The sequence below is a fragment of the Phocoena phocoena genome, chromosome 3 (assembly GCF_963924675.1).
Source record: "Phocoena phocoena chromosome 3, mPhoPho1.1, whole genome shotgun sequence".
NCBI classification, from domain to species: domain Eukaryota; kingdom Metazoa; phylum Chordata; class Mammalia; order Artiodactyla; family Phocoenidae; genus Phocoena; species Phocoena phocoena.
Genome location: NC_089221.1, coordinates 39,587,982 through 39,611,664, shown reverse-complemented (window position 1 = coordinate 39,611,664; position 23,683 = coordinate 39,587,982).

Genomic DNA, 23,683 nt, shown 5'->3' with positions numbered 1-23,683 from the left:
TTAAGGGTAAGCAGTTGAAAATACAAACTTTGTTTGCTTCTAAATCATATATACAGATATATGTATAATCACATCTTCTAAAGTAAATACACATGGGTATTCAGTTAACTGCAGCTGTGTAGAAAATACATTATCTATGCAAATAATCAGTAACTTATGTACGTAATAAGGGACTTAAAAAGACTAATCTTATGCAAAGGGGTATAATTAATATTTGACATACCAGAATAAAAGATTTATGTATATTAGTTAATTTGAAGTACTCAATATGATAAGAATGTCATAGGAGAAATTTATTTACTAGAAAGAGGACTGGACTAGAATAGAAATCTTTTCAATGCTAAGATTTTGTGATAATATGTTGCATCTGTTGCTATAAGAAGATTCACAAGTCTGGTCACAGCACCAGAGACTCTATTCCCCATGGGTTACAAGATGCATTTCTGTGAGCAGAATTCATGGTAGTACTGTATCTCAGCCATATGTACGCCTTATGGCAGGACCACCTGTTGTGAGTCCTGGAGCAGAAACTTGAGTCTAACATTCTGCTTCATGCTCTACATTTTTTCACACCCACCCAATTCTTCTAGAAAGACATGCTGTCTATAAACAGTTATAAAACTCTTGCAAAAAGTACTAGCTTTAAGGATTGCATTGCAGTCCCTCAATTTCTGGTCACTATATACATCTTACACTTAATCCCTAATAACAGGTTTTTAAAAGTAAAGAAGCAACTAAATGTACAGACTTTATGGGCTCTTCAGTGACCACCTGGACAGGTTTATTGTACTTAGTATATTGACTCTGGATAAAGACCACGTAACAGGAATATAATACTGGCAAATAGTATTCCCTAACAAGAAACTGGCCAATTCACTGGTGCTTGAATTTTGCCAAAACATCTTGAACTATTTTTTGAACATTTTAAGGCTGACAATTCTGAAAGATAGTTTTCCAAGTATTAGTCCACATGTATATTTCAATGGGGCTTTAATTCATAGGATTTTAATTAATTTACGTTCAAATCATCAAGATATTTCACAAGAGCTTATGGATATTCTTTAAAAGTTCAAGATTATTTTCATTAGCTCTTTTTTGTATGAATCAGAAAACTGTGTTTCACCTTAGGTACAATTTCTAAAAGGGGTTTCAGTTGAGTTTTAGGTGAACTGAGATTTTAGAGAAGGTTCTTAACCTGCCACAATACTTCTAATATTAAAATATTATCAAATGAAAAAGTATTTATAAATCTAGCACCGTGCTGAGAATTATAGGGGTTGCATGTGCAGTACTTCTGCTCTGGGAACTTATAATGTAAATGGATAGACAAGGCCAAAGTTCATGAAGCATATACTAAAAACTTGTAGAATTCGTTTCTACAGATGTAGTTTTTGAATTCTCTATATCAGCATTACTCGTGTGTTTATTTAAAATGCAGGGTCCTTGGGAACTTCCTCTGAGCTTTGGATTCTCATGTATATTGATATTTGATAACACATTTGCTAATTAGTGTAATGAAGATAAAATATTCTAGAAAATCAGAGGTAAGTTAAATGTTTAATGATGAGAATAATTTGGAAGATTTTGTGGAGAAGCCCAACTAGGGCTAACCAGCAGAAGATGGTTCTAAATATGCAGAAAAGAAGATAGATCACATTTTTTAGATTTAACCAAAACTGTGAACTATAACATGGTTAGGATTCACTAACTAGTAATAATGGTGAGACCAGCCTAACTAGAGTAGAGGATTCATGTTAGAAACTGCTAGAAATCATATAGAGAAGAGCCAAGTTCTAAAGAGAGGTCTGTGCCAGACAGAGGAGCTTAGAGCATGAACTACATAACAGAGGCCAGAATAATAAAATGGTATCTAGGATAATCAGTCCCATAGCTCTATGTAGGATGGTTTGAGGACAGAAACCCCAGTTTTAGGGACACAGCTGAGGTGATGTTTCAGTAATTCAGTTGGAAGATGATGATGACCTTGATCAGTCAGGACCAGCTACTTAATTTGTAGGTTTTAACTTATTCAAAACTTATAAATAATTTCAAGACGGTGACAGCAGAACTTTCTAAATGTAAGTGTTTTCTAAATGTGGGGCACTGAGTGTCCACCACAAGGCACATACCCAGGAAGCAGGTCCTGTAAGTGGGTGCAAAACAATGTTTCCACACAACGGAGCCCCTGAGAGCGAAATTCACCTTTCGAATAGGTTTTGTTTGTGGAAAAAAAATTGAAGTTTCAGTTTGAATAAAACATGCATTGCTCTTTTACATGGACTGGATTGCTCATTACACTGGCTACTGGGGGCATTTTGGTGTGCAATCTTAGGATGGTGACAATGAATTGGAACCATAAAGGAGGGAAATCAAGAGCTCTTTTAAAGGAGGACATAATACTAGAGATAGGAGCTTGAGAAAAAGAAATTAAGAACACAAATGTACAGTTTTCTAGTCTGAGTGGCTTGATCAAAAAAATTATTTGGCAGAAAAAGATAGCAAGTTTGCTTCTATTCATTTTAGATTCGAAGACAGAGAGCTACATTCATTGAAAATATTATTGTAGCTAATTAGAGCCATGAGACCAAGGCCTGGTAAGAGATAAAGATTTTATATGTAGATATGATGATAACATCTACAAATATGAGGTTGAGGTAAGAAAAGTAAATAATTTTTTTTCTACCAAAATTGAAAAATTAGATGCTTTAGTTTAAAAGGTGAATTCATACACACTCCATGTAGAGTAAGGTGCTTGGAAACAAGACCCTGATTGAGCTAACTTGTGGAGGATGTGAAAATTGTCTTGGCATCCTTCTTTATTGTATATCTGGGTGCCTGGCCTCTCTCTGGCACCAGGTAACACCCTCTACTCTCTACAGCATCTCCCCACCTAAAATGCACACACACCTCACTCTGACTGCCACCTCATTTCTGCAATCCTTGCTGAGGCATTAGCTGCTAAAACTAAACATTGAAGTGTTAGCTGAAAAGGGACTGGTGTATGAACTTTCTCACCTTACATTTTGACAGAGGTCTCCTAAAAATCCAACATGCATTATTTGAACCCAAGGAATGGAACTTTAATGCTGCAGGTATTAATAAAGGGCATGAGTTCCTCCCCCAAATTACCTCACAGAAGGTTGGGGTTTTTTTGTTCACAAGGCCAGTAAAGCCTGAAAGTGTCAATAACCCACATACCCATCACTGTCATGTTTGTCATCTTAAGCTCATAACTTGAAGACACAAGTTCTGTTGGTTTGAGAAGAAATAACTTGTGTTCATTCAACAAGTATTAGTCAAGTTTTTCTATGCTCCAGACGATGTGGTACTTCCCGGGGTCTCAAACAACAACTAATGGACATGAGCTTATGTCCTATTAGAAGAGATAAACAAGGAAAGAGGTCAACTTGATAGGCTGACAGAATATGCAGTGGCTGCCATGGGACATTAAGGAGGGACAACTCCACACTGAGATGGAGATGAGGGGCAGGGGCCAATCAGAATGGGTTTCTAATAGGAGGCAGGGTTAAAATTGATATAATGTCAAATTTTCTATCCAGAACTCAATCAATGGAGAGATTTACTGCTGGAATTACCAATATATGGTTCCAAGACTACTCACTCAGATCATTAAGGCCAAATGAAACAGCACTAAGAACAAACACTATAGGTCTTCCATCTCCCGATTGCCTTTCCTTCTGCCTTTGACTCTCTCTTACCTAACTCAGATTATGCTATTTGTCTCATCTTTGGTTCATTTCTTTGGGAGTCGATTCCTCTAAATCATTTTACATACCAGTCTCTTGCTTTCAGTCAAATTCCCAGTGCTTGTTCATTCTAACCAATCCAACCATCTCTGATATCCCAGTCTACTAGGAATTTAAGAATTATTTATATTACTTGAATTTAATATAAGTACTATCACTATTTAATTGAATGCATGATTTATTAATTAGCATTTCATGAATCTAAAGGTAAAGATGGAGCATTCTAAATGTTTTAGTCCTACCTGTTTATTAGTATAACATTCTTTCTTTTAAGTAAAATTTAATCTTTATTCTTAAAGTTGGTCCACCTCTACCGATATTTCTTCAATTTTAACTTAATGATACACGTTACAAAGGGCAAGTTGTTCAATCAGTTTTGCGTCATTATAAGAGCTAATACTTTCTGTGGGGTCACTCTATGCCAGGTACTATCCAAGCACATTATGGGTATTATCTAATTTGATACTTTCAGCAATCCTCTGAACTTATCTCATTTATGTTCATTTTACAGATGAAGAAAGTGAGGCATAAAGAAGTTAAACTATTTGTTATTTGCAGATACAGCAAAAGTACAAGCTAGCTTTGAGCTCTGACAATCTGATTCCAGAGACCATGCTCTTAATCTCTACATTACAGTGCCTCCATGACACAGAGGATACACATCATTCATAGGACAGAGAAACTATATCTTAAGGAAGGATATATGAATCAGCCAAGGACCTTGGGCTCTTTTTCATTCAGAATGAATTCGCTACTAAAATATATTCAATATAACATTTATAACGTATTCTCAATCACTTCTAAAATGTGATATCACATATCAATCAAGTATGGGAGTAATTTTTTAAAATATAAAGTTTTTATAAATACAAATTGTCACTAATGTTTTAGTGATATTTTGGTGATAGAATATTATAAATTTTACCTTGATGACATTTTTTGCCAGAACAAAAGTAACATAAAGCTACAGTTCTATGTGTCAAGTTCTTAATGACAATCATTTCCTACTGGTAATTAAGGCTTTAAATCAAAGGAAAGATAAAAGGCATCCATATGGCATCAATTTAAAAATCATGAATGTGGTACAAAAGTAAAAACAATATTTGGAGCATTTGGAGGAGTTTATGTAATATTAAATTTTAAGGCAAGTTAATGTGTACCTCTGTAGAAAAATAAACATCAGTAGACCCTCACATTCAGGCCATGGGTAAAAAAATCACTTATAAAAATTATTTTTAAACAATTATTTAAATCTTTACTCTGACACAATATGGCATGAGAAGTATGCTTTTAGAAGAGTCCAGCCGTAAAAATCCTCCCATCATCCCAGATAGTCCTTACACTAAAAATAAAGTTATGGCTCTTATATACCTGCTTAGGTATCTCTCTTTAATGTAATTATATCTTTTTACTCAAAGCTATTTTTAGAGTGTAGTTTTAAAATAACCAGACCCACATTCACCCAGGTAGCATCCGAATACAGAAAATTTTATCACAAATTTTGAGTTTAAAATTCATATGCTGAAACTCTAATATGCTGGCATCTGGAAGTGGGACCTTTGGGAGGTAATTGGGCTTAGCTGAGGTCATGAGTGGGGTTCCATGATGGGATTAGTGTCCTTATAAGGAGGGACCCAGCCACGTCTCGCCCTTTGTCAGCTATGTGAGAATGACCATCGGCAAACCAGGAAGAGGGCCATCCCACAGCCTGAACATGCTGGTTCCCTGATCTCAGATTTCTAGCCTCCAGAACTGTGAGAAATAAGTATCTTTTGGTTAAGTCATCCATCCAGTCTATGGTGTTTTGTTAGAGCAGCCTGAGCAAAGTAAAACAATTTTTGGATTAGGTTTACCCCAGTACTCCTCGAAAGAAGATAATATAGTTTAAAATTTTATTTTTATTGAAGCATAGTTGATTTACAATATCTTGTTAGTTTCAGGTGTACAGCATAGTGATTCAGGTGTGTATATATATATATATATATATATATATATATATATATCTTTCTTTCAGTTTATTTTCCCTTATAGATTATTACAAAATATTGAGTATAGTTCCCTGTGTTATACTGTAGGTGAAAGAAGATAATATCATCTTCATTCTTTCTTTCTCTACCCGTCATTTTCCAAATCTTTAGAATGGAGACAATAAAATCTCCTGATGAGGATTTGGTGAGAGAATTAAACAAATAAGTACATGTAAACTGCTTAGAACTGTGCCTAGCACAAAGTAATAATTGTATCACTTGGCTGTAATACCAGAAAAATGTAGAAATTTGGAGTAGTTTATGAGTTAGGGCTTTTTTTGTTTGTTTTTATTTTTGTTTTTGCCAAAAGCAACTAAAAAATAGGCAAATGGAGTGTTGCAATTTCCTAGTTTTCATGACCAGGGAATTCCCAGGAATAAAGTCCAGAATGATTCTGTTAAGCTATGTTGTTTTGGAACATTTTCAATTTTATGTTCACACCTTCATTTATAAGTAGTTTTGAATATTTATTATTTATTTTAGATTATGAACTCCTAAAGGTCAGAGTTTTACCTACGCAGCTTTACACAGGACTCTGAATAGACTCATGAATATGTAATGTTTAAATACTACTTGAGAGCAAACACATCTATGTTTGTATATATCACAAGAAAGAAAGATACAATCTATAAGACCTACTTTTACAGTATTGAATTATGTTGACCTGGTAAAATAAATAGCAGGAAGAGTGACTAAATGAGAGTGCCTATAAAACCAGAAAGATTCTTTTTATTCAGAACACAAACTTTCCATGAAAAGGCATTCTGGAGCTTCAAGATCCTTTTACACAGGTATGGCAAGTTTTATAATGTATTAAAACATTTGAAGAGCACATCTTAGAAAGCATTTATTTCAACCCTAGCATATAATCACTATCGATTTGACCAGAGAAAATATAAGCAGAGAAAAGATCCATTGGTATGCTTTACAGTTTGATTCTTTAAGCTGTTTATGAGTCTTTTTAAACAAAAGCTGGCTGTTTGGAAATGTGGGTAAATAAAGTCAAAGCTTGAAATACTTTAAACCTTTTTGTTTTGATTTATTTTACCCCAATACTTCTTTTTAATATTAAGGTGCAATTTACATGCAGTAAAATGCACAGATTTTAAGTGTACAGTTTGATAAATTGTAAGAAATGTGTACACCCATGTAACCATCCCTCCAGTCACTACAGATTTCTATCAGTCCTACTTCTTCGATGTCAGTAACAATCCCCCTTCTAACTGCCCCTGATAGCTACTTTATGATATCTATTATGTAAATTAGTTTTACATATTCTAGAATTTCCTAAAAATGGAAATCAACAAATTGCACTATTTTGTGTCTGCATTCACTCAACACATTATTTTGGGGACTCACTCCTAGTATTGAGAATATGAGTAGCTCATTCTTCTTTATTGCTAAGTAGTATTCCATTTTATAAACATACCATGATTTGTTGATTAATTTTCCTGGATATTTGAGGGTTTTTTTCAGTACTAGGCTCTTATGAATAAAGGAACTATAAGCATTTATAGTATAGCCATATGTTTTAATTTTTATTGATTAAATATCAGTGGAATTGTTATGTCACAAGGTACCCGTACTTTTTACTTTATAAGAAACATGCAATTTTACAGTTATTGAATCATAAACTTCTAGTAGGAACATGTGAGAGTTCTTGGTGTTCCACATCCACCCAACATTTAGTGTTTTCAGTTTTAATTATAGCTACTCTAGTTGGTATGAAGGGGCATCTTATTATATTATTTCAGTCTTTTAATAGAATAAAACATGAAGTCTTTCCCTAAAGGATTGCTCTTTTTTTTTCTTTAATTCCTCTTGATAAGTCCCAGGCTAATGTGGTATATTTTAAGTCTATGATTTCACTAATAAACAAATGTCACTATCATGTATATTCCCATTCATCTTTTGAGTTGAAGTTTTCCATTCAGGCATTGTGTTCCAAGATTTTTTATTGCATTGGGAAATCTATGGAGAAATACTTTTCCACTTTGAAGCTACATTATTAATGTCTTCTAATTGTTTTAATTTAACATCTATTTTAAAATGGAGTTTTTAAATTACAAAATATAATTAGACATAGCAAATCTGATCCTCTAAATGTAGAGGTTGTAATTGAACATGATATAAAAAATAGCAAAGATAGTACTATGACTGGATTTGAGACTCATTTGTTGCAGAAAGTCACCAAGAAAAAGAGAGAAATACCTCTATTTGGGACAGGTCATAAATATCAATAAATAAAACCACAAAAAATCAATAAATTCACTATAAAAATGCCTAACCAGTAAATATGGTTGCAGCTTTAGTAAATGAAAATACAGGACCATCAGTTAAGTTTGAATTTCAGTTAAATGACAAAAATTATTTTCAGTATAAGCATGTTCTGTGAATATTTGGGTCATAGTTATACTAAAAATCTGTTTGCTATTTATGCATATTTAACTAGATATCCTGCATTTTAGCTGGCAACCCTATCAGTAATATGTATATTATTGTATGTGTATACACACACACACACACACACACACATATATAGAGCAAGAGAGAGAGAGAGAGGAGTGTTAAATTCCAGTTGTGACTGTTTCTGTAATGTAGAAACTACTAGTAAAGGTACTTTTTAAGTGACACTGATTCTTTTTTTAATGCATACAATATGGGGCTCATGAACATATGTATTCATAAAGAAAAACACAAATGCATCAGTTGGTGAATTAGTTTGCCACAGACTGGGTTGCTAAAACAACAGAAATTTGTTATCTCACATTTTTTGGAGACTAGAAATCCCAGATCAAAGTATAAGCAGGGCTGGGTCCTTCTGAGAGCTGTGAGGGAAGGCTCTTCCCAGGCCTCTCTCCTTGGCTTGCAGATGGCCATCTTCTCCCTGTGCCTTCACATCCTCTTTCCTCTGTACATGCCTGTGTCCACATTTCCTCTTCCTATAAGGATAGCAGTCACATTGGATCAGGACTCACCCTAATGACTTCATTTCAACTTAATTACCTCTGTAAAGACTATCTCCACATACAGTCACATTCTGAGGTCCTAAGGGTTAAGACTTCAACATATGATATTTTAGGGGACACTATTGAGCCCAAAGCCACTGGGAAGGGGAATTGAAAAAGACTGAGAAGTGTGTGAACAAAATATGGATAATGGAAGAGAATAAGAATTAGAGTGTGGCTTTTACATTACGTATAGGAAATGTTCCAAATTAAATATGCTTTTATCTTGCCAGTATGAGTTGTTTTTTTTTTGTGGTATGCAGGCCTCTTACTGTTGTGGCCTCTCCTGTTGCGGAGCACAGGCTCTGGACGCGCAGGATCAGTGGCCATGGCTCACGGGCCCAGCTGCCGTGCAGCATGTGGGATCTTCCCGGACCAGGGCATGAACCCGTGTCCCCTGCATTGGTAGGCGGATTCTCAACGACTGTGCCACCAGGGAAGCCCACCAGTATGAGTTTTAAGAGCTAGTTACTCAGGACATTTAGCAGCTACTCTCAAATTTAAATTTGAAAATTTAAATTTACTTGAAATTTCAGTGGAGACAAGATTCCTACTCTCTGTGAACTATATCTCAGTGTAACAAATAGAAGAAAGCATGTGTGTCAGATGGCTATGCATCTAGAGGTGTTATTTCAGCTTCTTCTCTAATATTCAATGATGACTTCAAATGTAGACCAAATGTGAAAAAAGAAAGAATTTCTTTCTGAATTTCCAATCATATTTTAAAATGTTTTTCAATCCAGAATGCCTAATGGATGCATTGAAATTCACTTTGAATAATGAAAGTGATTTTTTTTTCTAAAATGCTCATTTAAAGTCTTGGTTTAGAAAAGCAAAGCTTTTCTTCAGGGGGCTAATCTCTACCCTCTTTGGAACAATCATCCTGGTATTACACAGAATCCTGGTCGTGCTCATTAGGGCACATTAAGAATCAAATCATTGTTTATCTCCTTATACTCTGTGAAAAAAATGTTAAAACAATTTGATGAAGATTTAATAAGATTTCAACATTAATTACCTTGAATGTAAACTCTGTGTGTGTATGTGTGTGTGTTTACAACTTAAAAGTTCTATCTTATACAATTTTATGGTGCGTGTATGTTTTTTATTCTACATGTAACTCACCTACAGCAATGCTCATCTAAAAATAAGAAAATGCTTCACAAAGCAGAATACAATTTACATCACAACGAAGAGAAAATGTTACGAAGGAAAAGCAATTGTTCATATATCTCACAGATTCTCACGTTTTAAGTACAGAGTGGTGTAGGTCGATTTCCCTAGAATCTTAAGTAAAATATATCCATCAAATTTGTTCTTGTGATAACACGAAACATGGATTTTAATTTTTCCCCTTTTTCCATGATTTCTCGAATCAAGAAGTGAACTGAATAAATCTATAATGTTTCCAGCTGGTTTACCCATTATTCAACCTGAGAAAATGTACAGGATGGGAAACCATATAAATATGCCACATACCATTTCAATGAAGCCTTCTTTGATGTTATCAGATGTTTGACTTTCTCTGCTATGCCTGAATACATCTATCACACTATCTAATTGCAATTAATTGTTTACATGTCTGTGGCCCCTCACTAAACTATGAGCCCACTCTTATTTACCAAAGCTTAACACAAACAGATAGCATTAACTAAGTAAAAAGTATGCTGAACAAGTATATGAATACATGAATTAAAATAATTATAGTAGTAACAAGTATAATTTACTGAGATCTTACTATGTGCCAGGTGCATGGTAATATGGATTATTTTGCTTTCTTTTCACAACAACCTATAACGGAGATATTATCATTACACATTTGACAGGTAAAAATAGCAAGACTTGAAGTGGTTAGTAAATGGCAGTACAAGGATTTGAACAGAAGTCTTTCTGTTCTCAGAGCCTGAGAGTTGGGATAGTGTGATAGCTATAGCCTAGTCTGCTGGCCACACAGCCTAGGTTGGACCCCCAGCACTGCCTCCTCTCAGCTGCCTGGACTTGGGCAATTTATGGAATAGCAATAAGATTCAGTATTTTAACATTCTTGTGCCTTAGTCTCCCACCTGTAAATTAAAGACAGTAGCAATTAACTATTCATGAGATGGCGTTGAGTTATAAACAATTTATTACATTCAAAGCACTTAGAACCAAGCCCGGACCATAGTAAGTACTATGTAAGTGTGAGCATTTTTATCACTATAGATTGCATTCATATTATACTATATAGCTAGCATTTCAACTTCTATTGCTTAATTTACCACCTTGCTTTCAGTTCTTGAATACACTGCAAACCTGCTGTATCTGCTTTACTCTGCAGTCACACTGGTACAATGTTTACATGGGCCCTAGGCACTTTTTCTTGAGAAGATCAAATCCCTCTAATACAAAGGTCAGGTTAAAATTGGTCAAGCCCCTGCAGGTGTAACGATGTACTACCTAAACAGAAGAGCTGAATGGAAGAGGTGGCCGAGTATTTCTAGGCAGAAACAGAATCAAAGAAGTGAATGGGCTAGGGCATCATATGTCATACTATTACAGGGCCAATTTGTTAGTATAGTATATGTGGTGTAATATTGGGTTTTGAGCAAAGAAAGGAAATGTAAAGTAACATTAGCTAATTCACTGCAAGCATTCTCTGCATTGGTTTAAAGCAGATTTAAATAATAATAGGATGAAAAAAAAAGGAAATAGAGCTGCATTTCAATGACATTGAATAGCAGCTTTGTTTTTGGAAGGTCTTTTTATCTTTCAGTGGTTCCAGGTGTAAGATACATAGAAGGCATACCTGAAGGACAATTCAAGAAACAATGGAAATTCTTAAACAGAGGGACTTCATGAACACTAGAATTAACCAGGATGATTTGTTGCCTTTCGATACACAATATCCATTCGTTAACTATGAAAAAGAATTAGTTCCACAAGTAATTAGTGCAATAACTCCCACTAATCTTGGTCTGTTACGCCCTACAATTTGCTCTTAATATTAAATAAAATATTAAAACGTGTGACTGTTTTTATATCATCGGCCTTAAAAATCCTCACTAAGTTATTTTAATCAATATACTTGTTTTAAGTAAAAGCCACTTAATCTCCTGACTTATACATTAACCTTCCATTAAGTATTAGTGAAGAAGTTAAATGCACCTTAGTCAATAATGGTAATGTGAGGACTGTTGTATTACCTATGGAGAAATGCGTATTCATATTATGTTAAAGTGGCTCTCCTTAACGATTAGCCATTATGTGTCAGGAAAGTGATAATGAATCTGAAATATTCCATGAGAAAATGAATTATCATGTTGAAACTGAGTTCTCTGCATTGTAATAATTTTGAAATGAGGTCATCTGCTTCTTCTGGTCAGTGCCTTTTAAGGCAATGATATTGAAGTGATGAAGCCACCCTGGACGACACTTTGACCTCACCTTGCCGTCTCACTTCTTGGTGGGTAATAGATGAGGCTGCTAATTGAAGCTGAGATGTATGAATCTATTGTATGGTAGTGTTTTAACAAGTACTCATTTTGTGTAAATAATGTGCCAATATCTGTAAGATGCTTACAGTAAAGCAGAATTTCTTCAGTTTCCAAACCATATTACATAGTTTTGTTTATACCTTTAAGAAAAATACGTACTCTAAATAACATTTTCCCAGATATCTTCTTCCACTGTCACAATTAAAAATGCAGATGCTGATTCATCATCATTTCCTCTATCCACATATTTTCTTCCATGCTTGTATTATTTGATGTAACAAATATGATCCCATGACTTAAGAAAAATAACTAGACATTAGGAAGAGGCACAGATCGGTTCAAATAAATGGTTTATTGTTCTTGTCTTTGACACCTGTGGATGTCCTTGCAGTACCTTAGGAAAGAGGATAATATTTTTAATATATATATATTCTATATATTTTTAACTTCTTAAGGAAAATCTGCAAACTCTAACTGGCCACTAAAAATGTGTTCAAACTTTCTGGAGGCAAGAATAACCCTTTGATTTATTGCTATTAGGGAAAAAAACAGAAATTAATGCCTAACCTGATCATTAATAAAATATTTTAAATCCTATGGTGCTATTTTATGCTTAAAAAGCAATCTGTCTAAAACTGTCTGCAGGCTGATATTAACTCAATACTGGCTCTATTTTCCATGCTAATTGTTTCAAATCTCATTTCCTCCCTTTTGTAAAGTATCATTTCCATGTTTTCTGTATCATCAGTTAAATAAAAGGCATTACTTTTGCAGTTACATTATAAATGTTTTAATCACTTATTTGTTATATATTATAAGCATAACTCCAAAATTATTTTAATTTATTAGTTTATTAATCATTTTAATGATTATTTTTGTCATATTATGTTATGAACATCTTGCTAACCTATAGAGAGTTTATTCTGGACACCCCTAGTTCATAGCCATCACTATTATAATTTTTATTCTACTTCAAGGTGAGTTACATTATTTTTTGTTTAAATATACTCTTGTCAATAAAATACCCTGGAATACTCTCGAAATTTCACACTTGGAAATATTTTTGTCTATAAAAAGGAAACAAAGACAACAAGGACATGGAAATTGTATACATAGTATTCATAAATATTTTTATTCTATAGAGTTAGTCTGTATTAGTCCATTGAACTAGTAAGAGCTATAGTTATTGAGTGCTAACCACATTGCAGACAAAGTTTTAAGCACTTTCCATGTTTCAATTCTTTTTAGCCTCATAGCGTCCCTATTCATACCTACCTCTTTCTCTCCTGCAAATGGGGAAATGGAGTTACAGGGAAGTTAAGTAGGTTCCCCCCTCAAAGATGCATAGTCATTTGGCCAGAATTTGGAGCTGGGCAATTGACTCAAGTCCACACTTAAACAAAACCATGTAATCCCTTGATATATTGTAATGAAATACTAAGGAGAAAGGTTTCATAATAATATCAAAGATTCTTTTTTAATATTTAGTTCTTTTTACTGAAGGACACATTTGAAAAGAGACAAAAGTATAGAAATAGAGAATCTTTGTGGGTAAATTCTTAGAGTCATCTTGCCCCACAAAATGGAGCAAGAAAAAAAGATAATTCATTCTGTAACATATAGTCTTTATCATAGAATTTTATTCAACATAATTTACCATTTTAGAATCTTGAGAAAAGTCAAACTGATGGAAAATTTTCTTTACTACATTCATTCATGAGGATGCTCTGTGAACAACAAGATAACAAAAAATAAGATCAAGGCGGGCGAAAGTCAGGGTACATATTCAGGGGACTAAAATTCAAACTTCATTCTAACTTGATAGGGATCAAGTAATCAGTTACTACCTAGGAAACAATGGAGATAGGCTACCCCCAAAGATGTCAGCCTGTTTAAGTGAAAATGTCAGCTCTCTAACTCCTAAGCAGCACTTGGGGAAGGACGATAGAAACAGAAGACAAAACATTGCTCTCCCATGATGCCTCTGCACCTAGAATAACTGGACACATCCCAAGGAAAAGCAAATAATGTGACCAATGAATGGAGAACCGTTCATGAAAAGATAGGTTTATCATACTAGGACTCCAAAGTATGGAGAAGGCAAGGATGCAGACGGGCTATCACCAGAACCTTACGAAAGGGGATCCAGTGTGACTTACATATCCTTTCCTGGGGAAAAGTAAAGTGAAGAGACACTTGTATCAACTCAAAATAGCCAGTTGGAAAATAAAACAAAGTAACAGTTTAAAGAGGCCTGTAGATGCAACTCTTCACCTTATGAAATAATGAGAAAAATGTATATGGATAGGATGACAGTTATTAACAGAAAGTAGGAGGACTTTAGTAATATAGTCTTAATTCTTAAATGATCATGAATATCTATCTGGCTTTCTACAAATCAGCTGTATTACTTCCAGAGACAGAATATCAGGTTGAATGTGCCACGTTTATTCAGTATGAAATTAACTATGCCCTTATGCTTCATGTCTTTTTTAGTTTTACCTCCATCCACAGTTCTGTGAGTTAAACTCCAGGAATTCTATTAGATTTTTCACAAACTTACAGTTGCTTTGATGAGGTGGATTACATATATGTAAAACATGATAAAATTATTAAATGATGGTGATAGAAAGATAAATAGATAACACATAAATAATTATAAATAACAAAAGTGACCAATCAATTGAGGAATATCAATCTTTTCTATGAGCAATGAATTTTATCTTTATTACCAATAAGATGAGCAAATTTATATATATTTATATATAATTGATTATCATCGCCTGTCAAGTTTTGGAAAATTATGTAGTTTTCCTTTTTTTATTTCTCCTAATGAATATTTTTTTGATAACATATGCTAGCAAATTCTTCTAGCTACTTCCTGGTTGTAAGTTAAGTACTTTTGCAGGCTATGTTGATTTTCTTTCAGGTCACTAGGGTACTATTTAACAAATGGAAATTCATTCCATAATATTCTAAATGGATTTAAGTATGATACATTGAATGATGATTTAAAGGTATGAAAACAATAATATCATGTTGACATATATGTGTATATATATATATATATCCATCAGCATTCATACATATAAGAAGTATATCTGTTAATCAAAGGAAGATTCTACATAAAAGTATATCAGGCCGACTCTTTGTACTGTCTGTGTAGACCATTAATCTTGACACGTAATTTTCCTGTTAATAGCAGTTAGTGTGAAGTTACATAGTTTTACAATATTATTGAAATGATGATAAGACTATTTATGAAACACTAGTTTCACTCTTATCCTCCCCAGTTTCTTCCACTGCTGCCTTCTGCTTTTATTATGCTCTCTGAGCCCAAATTTAATTTTAAAAATAATATTTCCTTGATTGTCACTGTCCTGTCAGACTACCCCCACCAGCTCCTTGTTTAACTGAAGCCTAGCTTGTTCTGAGGACCTTTCCCTACCATAGAGTCAGGATCTTCCTCATTTCTCAGTACGGCATCTTATATTTACTCTTCTTCCCTTATTTAAAACCTCCTCTCTTGTTTCACTATTAACTCCTCTGTATTATTCCCAGCCACTTACCCTCATTCATGTCAGAGTGGAAACACAGCCACTGGTCTTTCTTTTATTGCAAAGCCTAGCATTGTGCAAGAACGATTGCTAAAAATGGTACTCAAGCTCTAGGAGGGAAGAGCTTTGGGGTTGGTTTCGTGAGACAGAAGCAGCTAAATCAGTAATTTCAGGGAACATTTGTTAGAAGGATATAGAACTTTGAGGGACCTGTTAATGCTCCCTCTGACTTTATCTCAAATTACTTTTAGGTAATAAATCATATGGTCTCTTCTCCATTGTTTTGATATGTCCATTTTGGCATTACTAGTGAAGACAATCCACAGCACCCAGGAATGCAAGACTGAGATTGAGCAAGTGCCCTTCACCCTGGTGCCGAAAGGCCTGGAGCCATGTACCAGGCTACCGATTCCACTGCTCTCCCTGCTAGGCCATCACTGGACAGGGCTCCTCCTCTGCCTTCCACTGCCCTTCATCCTGGCTGGACTTATGCTCCAGTTTTTGACTTTCTGGACACCAGGTTCCTTCCTTTCTCTCAATCCCACGTTCACCATAGCATTACTTATTGATTTCCTTCACTTTGTTTCCTTCTGAAATCTTTTGATCCAACACCAGTTTCCAACTACTGTCTCCTATCTTTCCTGGTCTCCAACACTGGTCTCCAACACAACACTCATAGAATGCCCTTTTCTATGTTCATTGCTCCCTCCTTAGTGTTTTTCCTTTCTTATCAACCCTATACCATAGTCCTTCAAAGACAAGAACCAGTATGTTCAATATCCTCATTTTTGTATTCTCCAACTGCCCCATCTGACAAAGCCTCAAAGTTGGATCAATCACTCCTTTAGCCTTGCCATTTTCATACCCCAACTGCCTGCAGGTAGAGAAAATAGAATTTCAATTGAGCAAATATTTGCCAATTACTTACAGCATGCAGATCTTAGCTTAGCTGACTTGAGCATTATTTTACAGCCCTTGCACAGGCTCCAGACACGCAGGCTCAGCGGCCATGGCTCACGGGACCAGCCACTCCGCGGCATGTGGGATCTTCCCGGACCGGGCCATGAACCCGTGCCTCCTGCATCATCAGACAGACTCTCAACCACTGCGCCACCAGGGAAGCCCACAGCCCTTTTTATTTTTAATCAATCTTTATTAAACTCTCTCTTCCATTCATCACAGAAACATCACCTTTCTTGAAGCCATCAAGATCTCTCAGCAAATGACCTTTCACCTTTCTTCACTGAGAAAAATCCAGGCCAGCAGGTATAAAAATATTTAACTTTTTCCCCATCTTTTTGTTCAAGGTTAATTCCTTTCAGGTATCTTTCAAGTTTCACCTTCTTCCCTCCACCCCCTACATCAACCTTTACTCGATCAGTTATTTCTTAGCTCTCTTCAACTTCTTTCTTGATACTGACTTTTTCTCATCAGAATATAATTATCTTTATAAATTTCACATAAAATGAATCCATTTTGTATCAAATGTTAATTGAGCACTTAATACATGCCAGGCTCTGGAACAAGTCCTTTACATATCTTATTTCATTTCATCCTCACAATAACTCAGAGATGTATAATAGTATTGTCACTTTATAGATACTAAAATGGTCTTGTAGAAATAAACCACACTCACAAAGTAGTAAAACTGAAATTTGAGGCCATTTAATATTTATTTGGTATTTATACCACTTATTTATTCTTTTCTCTCCTTGATGATTTCATCTGTCACTTACATAGGTGATGATTAGTTTTATGTGTCAACTTGGCTAGGCTATAGTACTCAGTTATAGTACTAGTTATAGCTAGGCTCTAGTACTCACTCTAGGTGTTCTGGGGTGGTATTTTGTAGATGTGGTTAACATCTATGATCAGTCAACTTTAATAAAGGAGATTACTCTAGAAGATGTATGTAGGCCACATCCAAACAGTTGAAAGGCCGTAAGAGCAAAAACTGAGGTTTCCTGGAGGAGAGGAAATTTGACCTCAAGACTATAGTATCAACTCTTGTCTGAATTGCCAGCCTGCCAGACTGCCCTAAAGATGTTTGACTTGCCAGCCCCCATAATTGTGTGAGCCAATTCTTTAAAATAAATCACACACACACTCACACACTACTCACTGTTTGTTCTGTTTCTCTCTGCAGAACTCTGACTGGTTCGTATAGCAATGACTTTCATCTATAGTTTCGGCCCTTACCTTTCTCCTGATTCCATATCTAGATACTTAACTGTCTATTGTGCTTCTCCATACAGATGATCAAGTGGAGACTTAGGCTCATGTCCAAATTGCTTTCCTTTCCACTCCCTTCCCAGCCTGTTTCTCCTCCTTTGCTCCAATGTAGGTGAGTGGCTCCACCTACTCAGCTGCCAAACCAGACACCCTGCCTTTCCCCGAATCACTCATGCATAGTTTGGACAAATATTTCTTGTCTATTTTTAATCTGTTGTCAGCCCTTCAGTAAATTTGCCAGTAACTTCACTCAAACCACCACCATTCTGGTCTACGTTTTGCCATGACTTGTTTTTTCTTAGAATAGTTTCTGTTTTTCTAATGAATCCGAACTAACACACTTCTCAAATTATTCTCAGTTTGAGACAGCTGCCCCTTCTATGTAATCTCATATCCCTCATGGCTTACATCTATCATAGTAACTATCACACTGGCTTACAATTGCAGCATTAAGAGCTACTTTTTTTCTAATACAGTAGTCCCCTCTTATCCATGGGGGATATGTTCCAAGGCCCCCAGTGGATGCTTGAAACCTCAAATACCGAACCTCATATATACTATGCTTTTTCCTATATGTACATACCTATAATAAAGTTTAATTTACTAATTAGGCAAAGTAAGAGATTAACAGAAACAATAATAAAATAGAATAATTATAACTATACACTATAATAAAAGTTATATGAATGTGGTCTCTCTCTCCCTTACAATATCTTATTGTGCAAATTTAACGTCTTTTTCTTCCTAACTGCGTACTTATCACACATTGTGGCTGTAACTTTTCCAGTTGTAGGTGTGACAGCAAAACTAGCATGAATTTCTTTACCCTTCTTCACAATTTCACAAATAGAAGATTCATTCTCACCATCGATCTTAGCAACCTCTCCATACGATTTTTTCTTCTTTCCTTATTAAGTCTAGAACTTTCACCTTTTCATTTAAAGGAAGCACTTTATGGCTTCTCTTGGGCATGACAAAATTGCCAGCATCACTACTCTTGTGCTTTAGGGCCATTATTAAGTAAAATAAAAGTAGTTACCAGGGCTTCCCTGGTGGCGCAGTGGTTGAGGGTCCGCCTGCCGATGCAGGGGACGCGGGTTCGTGCCCCGGTCCGGGAAGATCCCACATGCCGCGGAGCGGCTGGGCCCGTGAGCCATGGCCGCTGGGCCTGCGCGTCCGGAGCCTGTGCTCCGCAACGGGAGAGGCCACAGCAGTGAGAGGGCCGCGTACCACAAAAAAAAAAAAAAAAAAAAAAAAAGTAGTTACCAGAACACAAGTAGTTACCAGAACAATACAGGGACAGTAGATCTGATAACCCGGATGGCTACTAAGTGGCTAGCATGACTAGCAGGGGATTCCTGATATAGCTGAACAAAAAGATGATTTACGTATTGGGTGGGATGGAGCAGGAAAGCACAAAATTTCCTCATGCTACTCAGAAGGGCACACAATTTACAACTTATGAATTGTTTATTTCTGGAATTTTCTATTTAATATTTTTGGGTCAGGTTGACCGCCGGTAACTGAAAACTTGGAAAGCAAAACTACCGATAAGGGGGGACTACTATATACGGTAAGCTTCGTGTTTTGTTCATCTTTATATCGCCAACGCCTGGTAGAGTGCCTGGTATATAGAAGGCACCAAAAAATAAAAGTAAGCAATGAAAGAATATTATTTAATATTTGAATGAAAATTGCAAAACAGATTATACATTTCAGTGGGTTTCTTGATAAACACAGCTAGCTGCCCTCCAAATACTCATTCTCCTCTATTATTTAGTCACTGCTGGGAAGTGATTGGCCAGACAGACATTGTATTTTGAAGCTTCCTTCTCTTATAGATGTGGAAATATGACTAATTATTCCAATGAATTGAGGTATTTTTAGAAATGGGTAAGATTCCTCTACACTCTTTTTCTCCTTTTTTTCATTAAATGTGGGCCATGGGTCATGGCAGAGCTTCCTGTTAGAGGGAGCCTAGGTCTCTGAGTCACCACATGGACCTCACTATATATTATGTGAGCAACAATCAAACTTAAGTGCTTGTTATGACACTGAAATTTTAAAGAACTATTTATCACAGCAGCTATTTTTTTCTAATTAAGATAGTGTTCAACCTAAATTTTTAAAATCGTAAATTTAGAATATGTGATTCAATGGTATTCAGGATATTGAATCATCTCGAAGTTATTAGCCTTTATAGTATGCATATTATGATCTCAGTCAACTTTACCTAAATTCAAGTTTAGAAGGTTGAAAAGTCACTGATTTTGGTGAGAGCATTTGGATATATTCTTACTATTTCTCCACACCATGTGGAAGTGTTAGTTTTTGAGATCTAACACAGAGAGTTCAGCCAATGTCAAAAAACAGTTTAAAATTCAAACTTTGTCATTATCAAAAGTTAATTTATTTCTAATGCAATAATAGTTATCATGATTGGCTACCCTCAGAAATGTCATTTTTAAAGTTCTATTTGGAAATTTATTCTGAGGGAATTTATTTAAATCTTTTCTTTAGTTTAAGGGACACTCCTTTATTGAGTTGTAATCAAAAGCTAAAAATGAATTTCACAAATTGAAGTAAAAATTACAAACTATTTAGAATGAGTAATTTATTGGAAAGATCATTTAACTTCCTTTAACTGTCATATATTTTTCATATCTGTGGAATATAAAAGGCAGAAGACCAAAAAATGCTACCAACATAGTTTATACGTATAAAAGTTTATAAAAATCTATATGCACATACCATCAGTACTCATAAGTTATGTTAATGATACATGGTTCCAGGGAATATTCAAGCCAAATAAAAAGATTTAGGAAAAGATGTTGGTGGATCAGGATGTTCTACTTTTGGTATGAAGAATTTGCACCATAATCCAGTGAATACCTGGTGAATCATTCAATCTTATCTTTAAACAACTTTTAAAAGAATGTCAAGAAAAATAAGAAATCTTATATGTCTGTTTCTTTGACTGAGTCAAAGACAATTTTTTTCCAAATCAAGATGGTTGGATTTCTACAACAGAGTTCAAGGTAGTTTTTAGTGAAGAGGTACCTGGAAAGATTGTATATGTTTTACTAGAACTACCCACAATCCATGTTCAGGAAAGGCTCTTGAGAATAGCGTGCCAGAAACTTCTCGTTCTACAAACATCTTACTTTTCTCCTAATCGCTTTGTGGTTGAAGCCAGAGTGGCAGCTCTGACGGACATAGGCAGCTAACTAATGCATTGATGTAGAATAGACCAGTGATCCTGTGCTTTACCTCTCTTCTATTGAATTTAAAAGATAAATGCATGTAAATCCCTTAAAACTGTTCTGGCAGAGTAAGCATTCAATACTGGAAGAGGCCATATATCATAAAGTTTAAGTGCACATGCTCTGGAGCCAGACTGCCTGGGTGTGAGTCCCAGTTCTACCACATCTCCCCATGTGACTCTGAGCAAGTACTTAACCTCTTTGTGCCTCACGTATTTTTCTTTTTTTTCATCTGTGAAGTGAGGATAATAATCAAGCTACTTCATAGGGTAGTTGTGAGGATTAAAATACTAAATGCATGTTAAATGTTTAGAGCAGCACCTGTCCCATTACAAGGGCTCAGTAAATATTAGCGATTCTCACTTAGTATGTACACGGTGCTTAATAAATGTTAGCCTTTTCCTGCTATCCCAAAGAGAAGTCATATAATTAATTATCAATGTAAACTCTTGGCTTCTTTTATACTATTTAATACACTTAAATACCATTTTTCCCTTGGATACTTCACATTGGTCTTTTTTTAAATCACAATTTAAATTATTGTTATTTTTCTATACATAAAAGATTTCCTAAACCTCCATACATTTAAAAGAAATCATTCCTATTTAGAATCTTAAAAAAATTTAGTTAGATTTACTTTTGAAATTGTGTGACATTTTTTTTCTTTCCTTGCATTATGCGGGCCTCTCACTGTTGTGGCCTCTCCCATTGCGGAGCACAGGCTCCGGACGCGCAGGCTCAGCAGCCATGGCTCACGGGCCCAGCCGCTCTGCAGCATGTGGGATCCTCCCAGGCCAGGGCACGAACCCGTGTCCCCTGCATCGGCAGGCAGACTCTCAAGCACTGCACCACCAGGGAAGCCCCGAAATTGTATTACATTTTTAAAGCAGATTATTTCTGCTTAAGGATGATGATCTAGAGAATTCATTTTGAGCCTTTAGGGTATAAACAAAGACACTATTCAAGTTTCATAAATTCTTTTAACATACCAGATGTAAAATCAATTAGCTGTAGTAGAAATATGGCCTCATATTTTAAGGACTGCAGCATTCTAATTGCTTGGACTGCAGTTTTTTGGGTTTTTTTTAACAGTAATATAAGGGGATTTGGACTTACACATTCTTCATTTCTAGAATGTTCCTGGGTGACTTTTGAAAGTACCCTAACGTAAATGAACCAAGAATCTCCTTTGGAAATTTTAAAACAGAAAAACACATCTGTAATTTCAAAAAGACATCTCAGAAACGTCCCTCATCCCATAATAAATAAAAAGCCATCAACAGGATTAATCTATGATCCCTAAATATTTGTTATGAGTGTTCACAATTGGAAATGCCTATACTAGAGATGCTCTAAAATTTGTGATTTAAAAAAAAAATTAGCAGACTGAGATTGTTCAGTTAGATTAAATATTGCCTAAGAAAAGAGAAAATGATACTCCTAAAAATACAGTCACAGGCAGTAATATGAGATAACAGACAGTAGCTCACTGAGTGGCAAATTAATGACTTTAGAAGGGAAAGGTCAGCTGGTTATACTGGACTTAGTTTCACTTACCTAGTCTATGTAAACAGTCACATAATCAGAAAAATAAAGTATGGACAAATTGCTTGACTCAAGTGAGTAGCTCACAACTAACATCTATTAGCAAAGACTGTTCTATTGGGCAAGTATGTTAACACTAGCTTTTTGTCAGCTCCTCACTGCCCTTTTCCAAATCAAGTACTTGCTGATTTTCAGACAAAACTAAAAATACTTTCTACCAAAGACACTTGTAACCATGTCTCTAATCTAGATCAAAAGCAGAACATTTCTTTTTCTTGCTCAAACTTGATATATTTGGCAATCACTTACCTGAAGACTTTGGGGCCAGATATGTTTAGAAATTTGGAGTTTTCTATATTTTAGAGATAAAATGTGATTCATATCTACTATACTTCAGAATCCCCTCAGCAAAGTGTGAAGCAGGATATTGTAATTAAAAGCATTACTATATCTTTAGCATATAGACAAATAGATAGATAGACATCCACACTAACTAGAGTAAATAAATAACGTAAAATAGGGCTTCCCTGGTGGCGCAGTGGTTGAGAGTCCCCCTGCCGAGGCAGGGGACACCGGTTCGGACCCGGTCTGGAAAGATCCTTATATGCCGCGGAGCGGCTGGGCCCGTGAGCCACGGCCGCTGAGCCTGCGCGTCCGGAGCCTGTGCTCCACAATGGGAGAGGCCACAGCAGTGAGAGGCCCGTGAACCACAAAAAAAAACAAAAAAAACAAAAAACATATGGTAAAATTACCTATTGTAATACGGTATTATAGATTAATAATACAAAAATAATAAACTAAAAGTGATTCC